Source organism: Cuculus canorus, chromosome 1 (genome assembly GCF_017976375.1).
Source record: "Cuculus canorus isolate bCucCan1 chromosome 1, bCucCan1.pri, whole genome shotgun sequence".
Taxonomy (NCBI): domain Eukaryota; kingdom Metazoa; phylum Chordata; class Aves; order Cuculiformes; family Cuculidae; genus Cuculus; species Cuculus canorus.
The window spans coordinates 18,590,426-18,605,185 of record NC_071401.1 but is presented as its reverse complement, the minus strand read 5'-3'; the positions used below and the strand labels follow the sequence as shown (position 1 = coordinate 18,605,185).

Here is a 14,760-nt window from a genome sequence, read left to right as displayed (position 1 = left end):
AGGGACTTATCTGGTTTTCATTTCAGTAGTCCTTTTTGAGTCTACTCCTATACAGCAACTTACTCTTGTATCTGTCTGACCTTCTGCACCAAACGCTACTCCATCCTTTAAGCACTGAAATAGATTTCTCTTCTTTCATCATCCTGCCATGCGAAGCCCCTCCTATTACCCCTAGCCCCAGCGCCGTGGATTCTGTATCAACATCACCAGGAAAGGATGTTGAAGCAATGGCTTTCCAAGCCTCAGCAGTGATATTATCAGCCCATTAATCTGACTAAGCTATATCACTGTACCTGCGTATTTTGACACTTCTGAGTTACTTTGCTCTGTCTCTTGCAGCAGACATTTTCCTCTTTGTAGCTTAGTAGCCGCTCCACACACTTGTTCCACATTTGCCTTTTAGGATGGGGAAGTTTAACTGCTTCCCCTGTGCATATATTTCATATATTTTTTTCTTATATATTTCTTATATATATTTTTTTTTTTAAAAGCCAGATCTTCAGTCAGTGTAAATGCGGTCAGTGGAACTGACGATTTACGGAAGCTGGTACCACAGCCCTTGTTTGGAGAGCTGTTAACCATTTGCTATTCTTTGGAAACAATTAAGTATTCTAAGTAAAATGCAGTAGCATAACACTGAGAGCAAACCATGCATTTAATGGAGTGTGTTCCTAGTAATGGGCGAATTTTAAGGGGATTAAGAAAAAACATTTCTTCACGTGTCTGGGCATCTTAATTACTGTTTGTAGGTAGGTGGAAGGATTGTGTCTGAGACACTGCTTTGCAGCTGATCTCCTGTGTATATCTAGGTCAACCACTTCAATCTGTTTTGAATCTAATATATATTTCAAAGTGGGCTCAATTTTTAGAGTTAAAAACGATCCATGTGAAACAACTTTTAATAGAGCAAAGTGGTTAGGTGTTTGGTTTGTTTTTTGGTTTATTTTTGGTTTTATAGCTCTAACAAGTATATGCCAATTCTTTCTCACAAATCAGTAAGTAATTTTAAATCATGTAAGCCTTACTTATTTGTATGAGATCAGACAGATGATTAACCATGTTTAATTTGGGTGTCACAGTTTCTTTTGTCCTCTCAATGGACAGAATGGGTTATGATCTGCATGCCTTGAGTAGCGGTGACCTTAGTTTCTTACTGCTGAGGCATCATAGTTTTTGCAACATGGAAAAGAGAAATTTAGAGCAGTTGCTGTGCATATGGGCTTTGGCCTCTGTTTTATACATCAAAAAGGACACAAAACTTCCCTTCTCTCTGCCAGACAATGTAGACTCCTCAGCATACAGCTTGTGTGTTGGTAGGCATTTCTGGAACGTGGAGTAAGACTTGCTCCCCGTAGGCTGTATCACAGAAATTTTGGTACGTAGTGTGAAAGTGTCTTCTCTCACCTCATGCTGGATGAATTTAAATCCCTCGTCTCTAGAGACACAAGTCATTATTGTCATACAAGACTGACCCTGGATACATGATATTAGATTTGAAAGGTGACTATGCTCTTTGATCTCAATAGATATATCATCGATCTGAAAAGTTTGGTTTCCTTGCTTAGGCAGGCGGTGCTCATCCTTTGATGATCAAAAGGAGGAGAGGTGCTCAATCACCAAGTGAAGTTGCAGAGAACTACAGAATTATTGCAGAGTGGTGTCTCGTTGCAATCCACTATCTTTCTATTCTGATGCAACGTTGTGATGAAAACATTGCAGCGTATACCAGGATATAACTCCTGACAGGTTTGTGGTCCCAGCACCCTTTATGTTATAGGCCATCTTTCTTCTTCCACCTGCAAGGATGCCAGAAATAATCATACCCATCATCACTAGGTGAAGAACAAAAATAAGCCAACTGCTGATCAGTTTGCTTTAGCTATTATTCTTCTTCCCTGACTGTACTTAAACTTTATGGGGTTGCAAAGATTCATCTAGCCTAAAGCCAGTCTCTTTCTTTCTAGTATCACTATATGTTTAAAAACACGTTGATTGAATTTACAAAGGTTATGTTTCACAACCATAGAGCAACTTTATTCTTTTAAATCACACAGACTTTGTTTATATGAAATCCATAACAACTACTGTAATTCTGGGATATGTCCCTTGGCACACAAACAATTCTCTAAAAGCAAAAGAGGTATATTTTCTCCTGGATTCAGGTACAGGTACAGGTTAGAACAGCTGTGATCTTCTTTAATGTATGTCTATTCATCATGACATTCACATCTGCTAGCTGAAGACAGCATTTTCCAGCCATGCCCCCACCCTGAATTTATGAACTAGCTCAACCAAGCTGCTGATGAACACCTGGGATGGTGGGCTCACGGCTTTCTTTACTGTTTTAATGTGTTCCAAGTGGAACAGAGAATATCTGAAACTCTGAATCCAAGCTTGCAGATATTGATGAAGTGTGAGGGTCTTTTTGTATTGATTTCCAATCTGAGGTGCGGTCTGGCTCTCAAAGAGCTTTTAGGAGTGTTTTGGATATTATTGATGTGATGCAAGTGGCAGATATCCCTAAAAGGCCATCTATTATAGCCACTTTGGAATGCCCCTAAGGTTTCTGGTACAGTTATATTGGACTGCAAAAAAATTGACTTTGTGTAAAAGGAGCATTTTTGCCAGTCGCTGGGGAAAATCTTCAAAATAAATTTTGTTTCCTGCTGCATGCTGTGGCACGGCAGATGCTTTTTCTCAGACAGATGTTGCTTTGCCCAGCACCAGGCATCGTCGCTCCTGAGCTGCTGTTTTGTGTGTACACAGTGTCTGTTCCTGGAGCTGCAGAAGTTGCAAGCCAATGATTTTTTCTCTCTCTCTTTTTGTCATTTATACTTCCTGCACAACTCAAATAACCAAATGGTTTCCTATTTAGGAAGCACAGTAGTTACATTATGAGATTTGTTTAAAAACTTATGTAGGGCTCCAGCTTCAGATAATAAATGCTCCTTATTTTATTTTAATAGACTTCTGAGCTCCACAGTGTAACTACATGCTGTGCAGCATAGCTACATGCACACAAATCCCTTCCCTTTGTTTTCAGCTTGCCACCTGGCTTCATTTGCTGTTTCCTAATTGAAATATTGAAAGGGACCATGAAAACATCCACAGAATCACAGAATCATTTAGGCTGGAAAAGAATGTATTTCAGCCATAGCCTCTCTCATCTGACTCTGACAAGATGAAGAACCTCAGTATATTTAGTTGTTGCTAATATGCAAGCTTATCTATGCCTTTGATCATCTGCATTTCCTTTATATTTTTCACATCTTTTTGTCATAGAAATGTTGATCTGCATTTTATATGTGAGGATTGGACACATTGTGGCTTTATTCAGTGGCATAATAATACTTTTCTTTCTGTTCTCTCTTTATTTCTTAATTTATCTGACGTTCTTTTACTTTTACTTTTACTGTCTGAGTAGCCACAGGGTCATAGAGGTAGTAATTAAAACTCATAGACAATTTTTACAAGATCAAGGCCATCCTTAAATACACAAAGAAGAATTCTTCACAGGACAGCTCATATTTGAGCCTTATTTGCCCTTTCGAGGGGTTATTTCCTTCCATAAACTCTAGTCCACAAAGGATGAAAGATTGGCATTTCATTGGGTGTTTAATGTTATATAGGATCAATCCAGATCTACAGTTTAGTGAAACGGAATTTTTTAAATTAATCTGGTGTAATGTTTAAATGCAAAGGTTTGTGACATATATGCAGTCAAACCAAATGAGCTATCAATCTCTTCTGGCTTTAAATTATGTGTATATGTGATTACCAAAGAAGTTTTTAGACCCTGTTTCCAGATGCTGCTTCTAAAAGGTTAAGCAGACATCTAAACAATCTACCACCTGTCAGAAGAGGAGCAGTGCCTGAATCAGCGACAGTCAAAACAAATACTCAACAGCCAGTCTTGGATAACAAAAACTGTTTCTCAGAGGATAAAACTAAAGGGACCCAAAATATTATCAAGAAGATGACAGCTATCCCCTGTCAAATCAATACATGACTTGCAGGTCTCCTTGAAGAGGTATAAAGTTTTCATCCAAGAAAGTTGCAGGAATGGTTCACAATTCTTCCGCACCAGCTGCTAGGAGGAAATAAATTAAAAATAGAGGGAGCCTATCAACATAAAAGTCCATGCCAAGAAACAGTCTCCACACCCGTCTCACACTTCTCAGATTAAAGATGCAGAGTTGTGTTGAGATGTTTTCATGAAGGGGATCAAACCTCAAGAGCAGAAAACTTTCCCTCCAAGTATTACAAAGAGTGTTATTTTCCTACTAAGTTAACATTGTAACATAATAGGAACTGCAGTACCTTTGAGAAAACATGAGAAATGTAAATGCTTCCTTTTTTCTTATTAGACCTATGCCTATGTACAGCTTTAATGATTACATTGACTTAACAAAGAACATTTCTATACCTTGAGGAACATCTGTATACCAAAGTTCTATTTCAGTTATTCACTAATTTTCCAATCTTTACAGCAACAAGTTCTTTATTATTAAGGCATCTTTAGTCCTCTAGTAAAAAATTAATTAGAAACATTTTTTCTATTAATGATAAAATTAATAATTGTGATACTTACGTTCTGTAGAAAAAGTACCTGTTGATACACAGAAACCATAAGAACTGAATGCTAGGAATCTTTACTATCCCACTCAGGAATTTTTATTCTTCTTTCCTAATGCGCTTGCTTTTATCTGTGTCTTAAAAACTTTCAAAATACTTAGGTTAATGAACAGTCGCTTTCCTCGGATCATGTATGATATGCAGGTACATTACCAAAAACCAGAAATCTGAGTGAAGATATGGTTTTCGTACAAAAAGGAGAAAAAAATTTGCTCTTTCATAGAACGTATCCAGTGCTGGTTTGAAATTAAAGATTATCAGCTTGATCAAATAAAATTAAATATGCTAGGAGAATGTGAATGTTTGTTATGCAGTGATACTAGACAAGCATTTGAAATTACTAGCCTATACACAACTGATCAAAACATAAAATGATACTAAGACTCTGTTGTGGATTGAGCTAATGTAGAATCAGTTTTCTAACTTCAGCTAAGTCTCGTCTAAGTAGCTTCATTTTCTGAAAGTTAACTGCAATTTTTTCAGGCAGTGTGTGTCTCTAGAAGTGATAACACAGGGCATTGGTATGCAGGAAGGCCAATGCTTATATGTATTCCTATAGTAACCAAGGCCATTCTCGAACTAGTGGAGTACTGTAAGTCAAAGAGGTGAAAAGGGTCACACCTGCAAGGAGAGGTGGGCAGGACAGATAACCCCAAACTCACCAACAGACTATTCAATTCCATATATGTCATACTTGGTATAAACTTGAGAGATCTCTTCTGTGGTGGCTAATGGCCAGCGAGGACCTCATCTGTCTGTTTGCCCCTGATCCCGGCTCCATGCATTCCTGAATCCAATTCCTGAATCCAGCTCCCTCCCTGCCTTGGAACCTTTGCCTTGTGTCTATTCTGCAGGATTTGCAGGGACATATAGTCATCGATGGGTGGGATGGGAGCACGATTTCATACATTTGTCTATATTTTAATATTTTCTATATTATTATTTCATTAAAATTGTAGTTTTAGTTTCCAACTCACAAGTCTTTTTCCCTTTCCCTTTTCCCTGGCAGGGTATGGGGAGGAGGGAATTGTGAGCCCAACTGCTCAGTTTTAGCTGCATGGACTGGGGATAAACCTACTAACTGCATAGTTTTTTTGAAGAAGCCTAACCTTCTAGAAATTACAGAAGAATGAAAGTACATTATGGAACAGTAAGCTCTAGGATAACTTGTAATAGCAGGTTTCCAAGACCGGGCAGCTTGAGCATTAACTTGTAAAAATTTTCCTAGTAGCCTCTGGGGCCTCAAATATTTCAAATCTTCTAACACCTCATTGCGGAGGGAAGACTGCCTGATTCCCTCTTGGAAGCCAATAGATTATGAGTCTCTTAACCATTATCGTTAATTAATCCAGGCAATAAAGCACTGCAAACATCTTAGCACACCAGCTATCTCCTGGCATGCAACTACTAATTTACGCTGAACCAGTATGGCTTTGTTCCAAGACTGATCCACAAATTCTTGTCTTTTGTAAACATTATCATTCATCATTTTCAGTGAAGCAATCTTCCTCTATATGTATAGAAATATACATATAAGTGTACATGTGCATAAACATATATACACACATAAATTCAAAGTGGGTTTTGGAATTCTGTTTTGAAGATATGCAATTTGGGCTATGATTTCAAACAAACTGTTTAAGTGGGTTTCAGTTGTATTTCTTTGAGCAGCTTCTGATCAAATATTTTCTTGTTAAGAAGTGACATGACACAAAACATTTTTTGTTACGTCTTTAATTTTTTCAGTCCTGTTATATATTCACAGCACCTCATACCTTTTCTAGAACTGAAGCTGTGACATCACAGTTCACAGCCAAAAATATAATATTACATAATGCAGATATGGTATTCATTTAAGAAAGACGTGGATCTGTTGGAGCAGGTCCAGAGGAGGGCCACAAAAAATTTCAGAAGGCTGGAACACCTCTTCTATGAGGAAAGGCTGAGAGAGTTTGGGTTGTTCAATCTGGACATGAGAAGGGTCCAGGGAGACCTTGTTGTGGCTTTTCAGTACTTAAAGAGAGCTTATAAGAAAGATCAGGACAAACATTTTAGCAGGGCCTGCTGTGGTAGGAAAAGGGGTAATGGTTTTAAACTAAAATAGGGTGGACTCAGGCCAGACACAAGGAAGAAATTTCTTACCATGGGGATTATGAAACATTGCTATAGGTGCCCTATCTCTGGAAGCATTCAAGGTCGGGTTCGTCGCGGATCTGAGCAACCTGCTCTAGTTGAAGATATCCTTGCTCACTGTAGGGGGAAGTTGGACTCGATGACCTCCAAAGGTCCTTTCCAAGGCAAACTATTCCATAATTCTATGATTATGGTAGCTTTGTCAGAATTCTGCACAGGTTTTACAGCAGTCTTTGCAATGATAGTGGAGTTAATTTCCTTCATGTGAGAGTAGAAGCAAAGTTTCTTTCTGATTTTGTTAACAGTCCTTATAAGCAATGTGACACTGCTGACATGCACATCTTGCCCTATCAGAATGGGCTAAAAAGCTTTAGATTACCTTTCTGCAGTTCTACCAAGAAGATGTTTCTCTGAAGTCCTGCAGACCCTAGCCTCTGGGATCATTTGTTTATTTGTCTACTTGCAGAAAGAGGCAGTAAAGGCTCATGTCAAGCTCCTTTCTTCGTATAAGTAACAGCTTAGGTGGGTTTCGTTTCCTCTGATGCTGGGCATTTAAAGGTTTAGCATTGCAAGTTATTGTTGATTATGCTGTCTTTTGTTCTTGTTCTGCTGTTGTCCTACAATTTATGGAGTTGGCCACATTCCAGTGAATGTGCTTTTCTTTATCTCTCAGGCAAAAATAATGACTGAGGCATTGCACTCCTGGAGTCAGATTTGCATTTTTTTAATTTTTCTCTTCCACTGATTAAATCAAAGGATATACTCTAAAGTATAACTTCATATAATTTGTAGTATTTAGGAATTTATTTCTAAATAAATCTAAATTTCTAAACTATCTTCTCCTTCAGATAGATTTGAGCATTTGCATGCTCCTTCTTAGGAATGCTCCCTTGCCCATACAAGCCTAAACAATTCCACAAAATTAGTTGTAAATGCTGCATCAAGGCTCTGCAGGGGTCCTATCAGCATTTTTACGGTGGGGCAATCACAGATAAATGCTCATACTTTTGGGGCTCTGATTTATCCGGTGTGGCTTCTCATGATCAAATCTATAGTATCTTTATTGAGATACTATCTCAATAAAGTTTTGCTGACTTAGATCCGCTGGGTTCAGTGAGTGCCCTTTGTGCCAGAACTGTGTTCAGTGACTACATGCCAATATATATGCCACCTTTGGCCTGTGAGACAGAAATAGATCTTCATCTTACAACAGCTCCGGGCAATAAACTGATAGGTTTTCTAGATCAATTACATCACCCTACAGTCAAGATTTCAGCCTTGTTTGCACATCCCTTTGCCCAAAAGCATTTTTGATTCTTATAGAAATATTGCATCACATTCTAAAGAATCACTTATAAAAAAAGTTTGACATAAAAAGTCATATCCTAGATCTTACTTTGTTAATTTTGAGCTCATTCGTTTGTTTCTTCAGTGGTTGATATTTGCAGGAATATACATAGGAAGTGTGGAATTGTCCAGGGAATGATATAAGATAATATATATTATATGTTATCTGTAACATATAATATAATGTAATGTAATATAATATAATATAACATAACATAACGTAACATAACATAATAATATATATATATAAAGAGGATGTTACCAGAACACTCATTGTCAAGATAAAAAATTTCCTCAAGAACAATTGTAAACTGTCTCATATTTTTAATTCTAGGAACTTACAGCTCATTTTTTTTAAAAAAAGAAAACTATGATTACCTCTGTTTTTCACACAGAATAAGATCTCAAAAACTATGTTTACTTTTACCAAAGCATCTAACTGAGCTTTCATCATCACATGAGCTGTATTTTTCTCTGGAGCTACCGTGACCTCTGAAATTCCCACTCACTGAGTTGCTGGAGTGCTTAAAAAAACAGCATCCTGAACTCTAGACTATCCTTCCAAGTGGCTTCATCCGTAGAAGTTCATTAACACAGAGAATTGGTCCTCACTTACAGTCACAGCTCGTGCTGATCTCCAGTGGCTCTTGCACCAAGCATGGTATTTTATGTTGGTCATGCAGAGAGAAAGCACCATAGATGTAGTTCGTGTTTTTGTAACCTGTGTAGGGGGGATAGCACTAATTAACATCATTTTGGGATGAAATAAGAAAAATGAAAGTTGAGTGATACACTTCTCTCAGATAATCGTAATTTATTTATTTGCTATTCTGTTCCTGGTATTTTGCTATATCAGCATTTCGAGGTCCATTGTGCAGCCTACTGCTTTTTTTTCCCCGAAATATGAGCAGTAAAGCACTGTGAGGAAAACCTGCTTTGTAGGAACCGTATACTGTAGGTGATTAAACAACTTTAATGTGTGCTGTGGCTTCCCCACTCCTCTTTTTACTTGTCACAAGTTGTGAATTTATCACTATTACCTGCAACTAAGGAGAGTCATCAAAGGCAAACAAATTGCAAGTTGTTTTCCACACCAGACGGGTTTCAAGTTTCCTGAGGGCTCTGAGTGTTTGTTTATTTCCCAGAAAGAATTAGGTAGTTAATTCCCCAGCATTTCTTGCTGGTCTTTTACATCAGCTTCTTTGATAAATCATTTGGGACATCACATAATCAAGTGTTGCCATAAAACCTTTATACAGATCTATAAACTAGATTACATTGTGTGGGAAATCATTAACCTACTCTACTTGAATTGTGCTGTTTGTACTAAAAAGGTGCAGATAAGCATGGGTACAGGACAGCCGCTTTCACATTTATCCTCTGTGATAACTCTGGCTCGAGTCAAATCCACTCAACAGCATCATCAGAGACAACATCTGGAAAGAAACACCTGGTGTTGCTAAATTGCCTTTTGGTTTTGCTGATGGCGGTAGTGGTTTTCTAATCTCAATTTTCTCTGCCAAGCCCTTGTCTTTCATCTGTGACAATGACAATGTTTAAAAAATGGTGCGTTACTGGTTGGCAACTACTTTAATTTAATATTCCCAGGCCATCCTACACTGGCATAGTCCGGGCATGTTTTGAATAATTTTTTGCTCTACAATACATGTTAAAGCTCATCTCATGATGGGAACATTAAGACTATCTCCAACAAGTAAATTAAACAGTGTCTGGGAACAGTCCCAGACACTAAAATACAATCATCTCTTCTGCTGCACTGTTAGAAGCATCTGTGATACTGTATTTGCCTGCATCAACTACTGCTCTCTCAAATAATTCCCTAGTCTGGTTTAGGAACTAGAAAGGAACAGACCCTAGGATCTTTTTATGAATCTCTGTAGTTCCAAGGGCTAAGAGAGGTTGCTAGCTTGGACGCTTACAGCTCTTTGCCAGTTGGTCTCAGTGCTCATGATGGGTTTTGTGTATTTAAGTTATGTATTTAGGTATAGCCTAAGTTAGTGCAGTCCCTGTGAGAACAGCATCCTTGGGGCCGGTACTCACAACTGTGATAAGCAGAGTTCAGATGTCACCTTTTTCCATCAGCATAAACCACCAGGGGAAAAGCTTGGGCATATCCTCCCAGCTTCATAGCGTAGAGTAGTACTGAGCAAGTGAACAAATGATTAGATTCAGCACCGTTTTAAGCCTAGTTTACAGCATTGTTTCTGGTAGGAATATTTGTAATTCACTCTTATTTATTCAATAAATAATGTCTCCATCTTTGGGTTTTTCACTGCTATTGATAACTGTAACAATTTCCACATCAAACCAATGCAAAATCTTGAGCAATGGAAAATTACAATTACATGAGTGTTATAAATGTCTAGCACTCAGTCAGGAAAAAAAATCCTTCCAACTTAACATGAAGTTTGTTCAGAACATGGACATGCTCTCTGCCCTTTACAACTATGACTCCAGTAAATGAAATAAGAGAAAAATAAAAGACATTGCAGAGTAAAATCAATCAGTCATCAAAAGCACAAATCAAAGCATGAGCAAAAATAGAAAATTCTCCCTTATGAAACTAAGAATTATTACTAAAGAGAGAAACCATAGCAGCAGCATGAAGTCCCACAACTTTTCTATTGCTATAGGTTGCTCATGAAATATTATGTGGGATTTTTTTTTTCAGATGCTGAGATGATGGAGAATGATATAATGTCCTAAAGAAAGACAGATTATTGCTATGTTGGATCAATCCATTAATATTTATATTCTTCATGAATAATTTCATGTACTTTTTTTGGAAACTTAACAAACATTCACTAGCCTGTGGAAGAAACAGCTGGTTTGCTCATTTAATAGCAGGCAAATGAGGAGAAAGAATATATGCCTTGCCCTTGTCTCAAGATTAGAGTGGAAGGGGCTGTCTCCCAGTTCTGTATGCTGAAAGACACTGGTTGAGCTTCTTGACAGATAACAACAGTGCAGCACAATAGTCTTTTTGATATCAGATCTACATAGAAATATCAGCCCATATAAAATGAAACACTTTTTTTAATATAATAAAATATTTCACAGGGATGACATATTTGTAAATGCAAAGCAAGGCTGGCAATTTATATCCATATGTGGAATATAAATATAGAATTTTACATTCATAACTGCAAATAATTTCTCTTAGAATTGTGTTTCCAAGCAAATGGATTGTTTATCCCCATTCCTGTGCAACTTACATTGGGAAAATATCATTCATTTCCCTGTAGATTCTCCTGTAGCCCATCCTTATCCAGCATCTAGTACAAAAAAAACTCTGAAAATGCTAAGTCTCATTGTTCATGTTTATTTTAAAAGATATCTGAAATTTAAAGAAAAGGCTGTCATCTCTTTATTTGGTTAATTGTTTCTTAATAAAAAAGGAAAAGAGAAAAGTCAGTTGTCCCCAAACAATTCTTAGGTCCCTGTTCAGAAAATTTCATTGACACTGTTATCTGCTCCGTTATGTCATATATTTTGCTGAACCAGGAAATGGTTAAACTGAACACTCAGTTCATTTTTACTCCTGAGTATTTTCATTTTTTAAAAAGTAAGATATTTTGTGTCTGTTTTTCTGATTTCATGATTATGCATGAGGTAAATCAAGTGAGTTTACTAAAAGTTTATAGGAGAAAATTTCATAAAGACAGTGGTAGAGAAAGTCCTGTCTCACAAGGGGAAGAATCAGGATTCATTCTGATTTATTTTTGATTTCTAACTCTGGCAATCATATTAAATAAGTTCGATCAATCTACACAGCCCTTTTTCCAATGGACAGAAGCACCTTCATCTGGCAGTAGGTGATTTCCATTCCCCAAAAGGATTATGCTTTTAATTTAGCAGATCAGTTCAGTGTTTAAGGTCAGGGCGAAAGGAATCTGTCCCCCAAATTCTTTAAATGCTGTGCTTTAGCTGGGTGCTGAGCTATTCATTTTGGTAAATCATGTGGAACCACCTGGAAAGGTCTTCAAATGTGCTGAAGGCCTCTGGAGAATGTTAACCTTATCCTTGGGCTAGAAGAGCTCCACAGCTTTTGACATTATTATGATTTTTCCTGCTCAGCTGACATAGACTGTGCAGGCTGGAACGTTTTCAGGGAAAGGGAGAGGATGTATATGTGCCATCACATAAATGAATCTTCTTTCCTCTAGTGGGACATAAAGTATTACAATGACTAGTCCCACCTGGAAGCCACTCCCTTGTTTCCACTAGGATGTTGACACCACTCTGTACCCTGGATTTTTCAATGCAAATTTGTCCCCTTGTACTTGAGTAGAATAGGTTATTCCTCATTCTGCTCAAAGTACTAATTTTCACAGTAATGATGTTTTCACTGTAACATCCTTTTTACACACAAGTATTTGTTATTTGGGGAGTACAGGAAGGAGTGGATGAATACTTATAATGCCATTATGTATCCAGTCTTTCAAAGGTGGTTATATTCTCCACAAGGCATAATGTTCTTGCCTTCTTCAGTTTTTCTCTAGTGTGTTGAATTGTCAGCAGGGTAAATATTCACCTTTCTTTGAAAATAAGTAATGGCTTTGTGTCAGACCCTGGTCCAGCCGAAGACCAGTAAAGCTTTGAATAACACTGGAAAAAAACAGCTACACAAATCTGAAAAGCTCATGCAATTTCTTCTGGTTAGGATTCACTTTGAGGTTGTTTACCCACCCTTAAACACAAACAAGGACCATCTATTATTTGATCAGACCTGACTCTCAAACAGGCATCTCATTATAGTGGCTTTCACACAGTTGTATTTCAAAGCTTTGAGAGGTGCAGCAGCTCTTCATTATTACCAAAATAGGGAAAGAAAGAAAGAAAGAAAGAAAGAAAGAAAGAAAGAAAGAAAGAAAGAAAGAAAGAAAGAAAGAAAGAAAGAAAGAAAGAAAGAAAGAAAGAAAGAAAGAAAGAAAGAAAAGAGGAAAGAAAAGAAAAGAGGAAAGAAAAGAAAAGAAAAGAAAAGAAAAGAAAAGAAAAGAAAAGAAAAGAAAAGAAAAGAAAAGAAAAGAAAAGAAAAGAAAAGAAAAGAAAAGAAAAGAAAAGAAAAGAAAAGAAAAGAAAAGAAAAGAAAAAAAGAAAAGAAAAGAAAAGAGAAAAGAAGATGCTCATCATTTCTTTAATGGCTGTTGAGAGACAAATCTCCCTTTCTTTGTCATGTCTGGTCAAAGACTGATCCAGAAAGATGCCTCATATCCCACCATGCTCTGGGAGATTAGTGGGTGTTTTCAGATATTCTTTCTGAAGGCTGTTTTTCATGAAACTTAGTAACTGAATTCGCATCAGAATTAATGAAGAGGGAGGGCACCTGCCGCTTAACACAGAGAAGGTTATAGTCAAAAACAGCAGTAATACTTCCCTGGTACTACTGAATTTGGTAATCAATCACACATAAATCCATAAAGCCAAATTCTTTCTTTGTTTTCCACCCTTTCCTTTTCCTTCATCCATAATTTACCTTTGCAGATGAGATCTGCATCTTTGGGAATAAAATCTCGTTTGAATTCTGAAATCAACTTTTAAGAGTGACTCAGTACATCTGGTAAGACAACGTCTGATCCCTCCAATCTCTAATCAACTTAATAGGGGCAAGAGCATAGGCAGGCAGGACTTAGGATTTTTCTTCTTATTTCCACAGAGTTGTTCCGGGTATATTACAAAGCTACTAAAGTTCACATTCTAGGACAAGGTAAAATGTCTTTGAGGCATCGAGTAGCACACATTTAATGAAGATAGAAAGCCAATCACTTAACATCAGATGAGGAACAGCAATTTCCTACAGTCTGGCACTTTGTGTATTGAACAAAATTGCATGAGAGCTTTGAGCACTAGGAGAGCTGTCAAGCGGCTGTTTGTCTGGGAGCTGGAGTAGTCCCCTTGGAAACAGCTTAAACCTTTTAAATGAAAGCATTACAGAATGTACATCTTTGTGTAATATATTATCCATAGCCTCAACTGTCAAGAGCCAGGCAACACGGTGTTTGTATATATTTTTTACTGATAGTTATTTTCATGCTTTCACGTGTAAACAGGATCTCCTCTAATATTCCAGAGTACTTGGCTACTCAACAAGCAAGAATCATACAACAAAAATGTTCAGCTGGCTTATCCGACCCCATATCATTTACCTAAAAAACTATGATACTGTGATTCTCTATTACAAATACAAAGAGATTTCTTGTTAGATAAGGCAAACTGAGAAATTTGAGTCACCCTCTGTACATTATGGTGAGAATTAGTGTGTGTATGGTGGCTGCTGTTAATAGACGTACTTGATGCCATATATCATCACCTATACATAACACTGGTCCAAATTCACAAGTCTGTATTATTGCATCACGAGCAAACTCTGGGGAAACGTGTTATTTGTTTTATTTTTTATCATTGAAAAAAACCAAACCAACACGTACTTACTTTACTCATTTTATTTTTTCTGGCAGCTATGGGAATAACTAACAAAACGGCTAGAAAAAAAGAATACAAGGATACATGTTATAAATACAAGGTACATATTATAAAATATATTCTCCTGGAATACACTTGGTCTTATGGTGTCATACAGCTGCAAATGCAGGGCAGCTCTTCTGAAATCAACTGAGTTTTAAC

General features: G+C 37.2%; 1 protein-coding gene across 10 annotated transcripts in view; it reads left to right on the top strand.

Annotated features, from left to right (window-relative positions):
* The window catches only part of TENM4 (teneurin transmembrane protein 4), a 606,655-nt gene that overhangs the window by 58,914 nt on the left and 532,981 nt on the right, over positions 1 to 14,760 (top strand). Inside the window, exon 1 of one of the 10 annotated variants that reach the window (XM_054066550.1) lies at positions 13,239 to 14,659. The exons of the other annotated variants lie outside the window; for them this stretch is intronic. The gene's annotated coding sequence lies outside the window, so the exon portion shown is untranslated. Of the gene's footprint in view, positions 1 to 13,238; positions 14,660 to 14,760 lie in introns of those variants that run through there. 10 annotated transcript variants of the gene reach the window in all.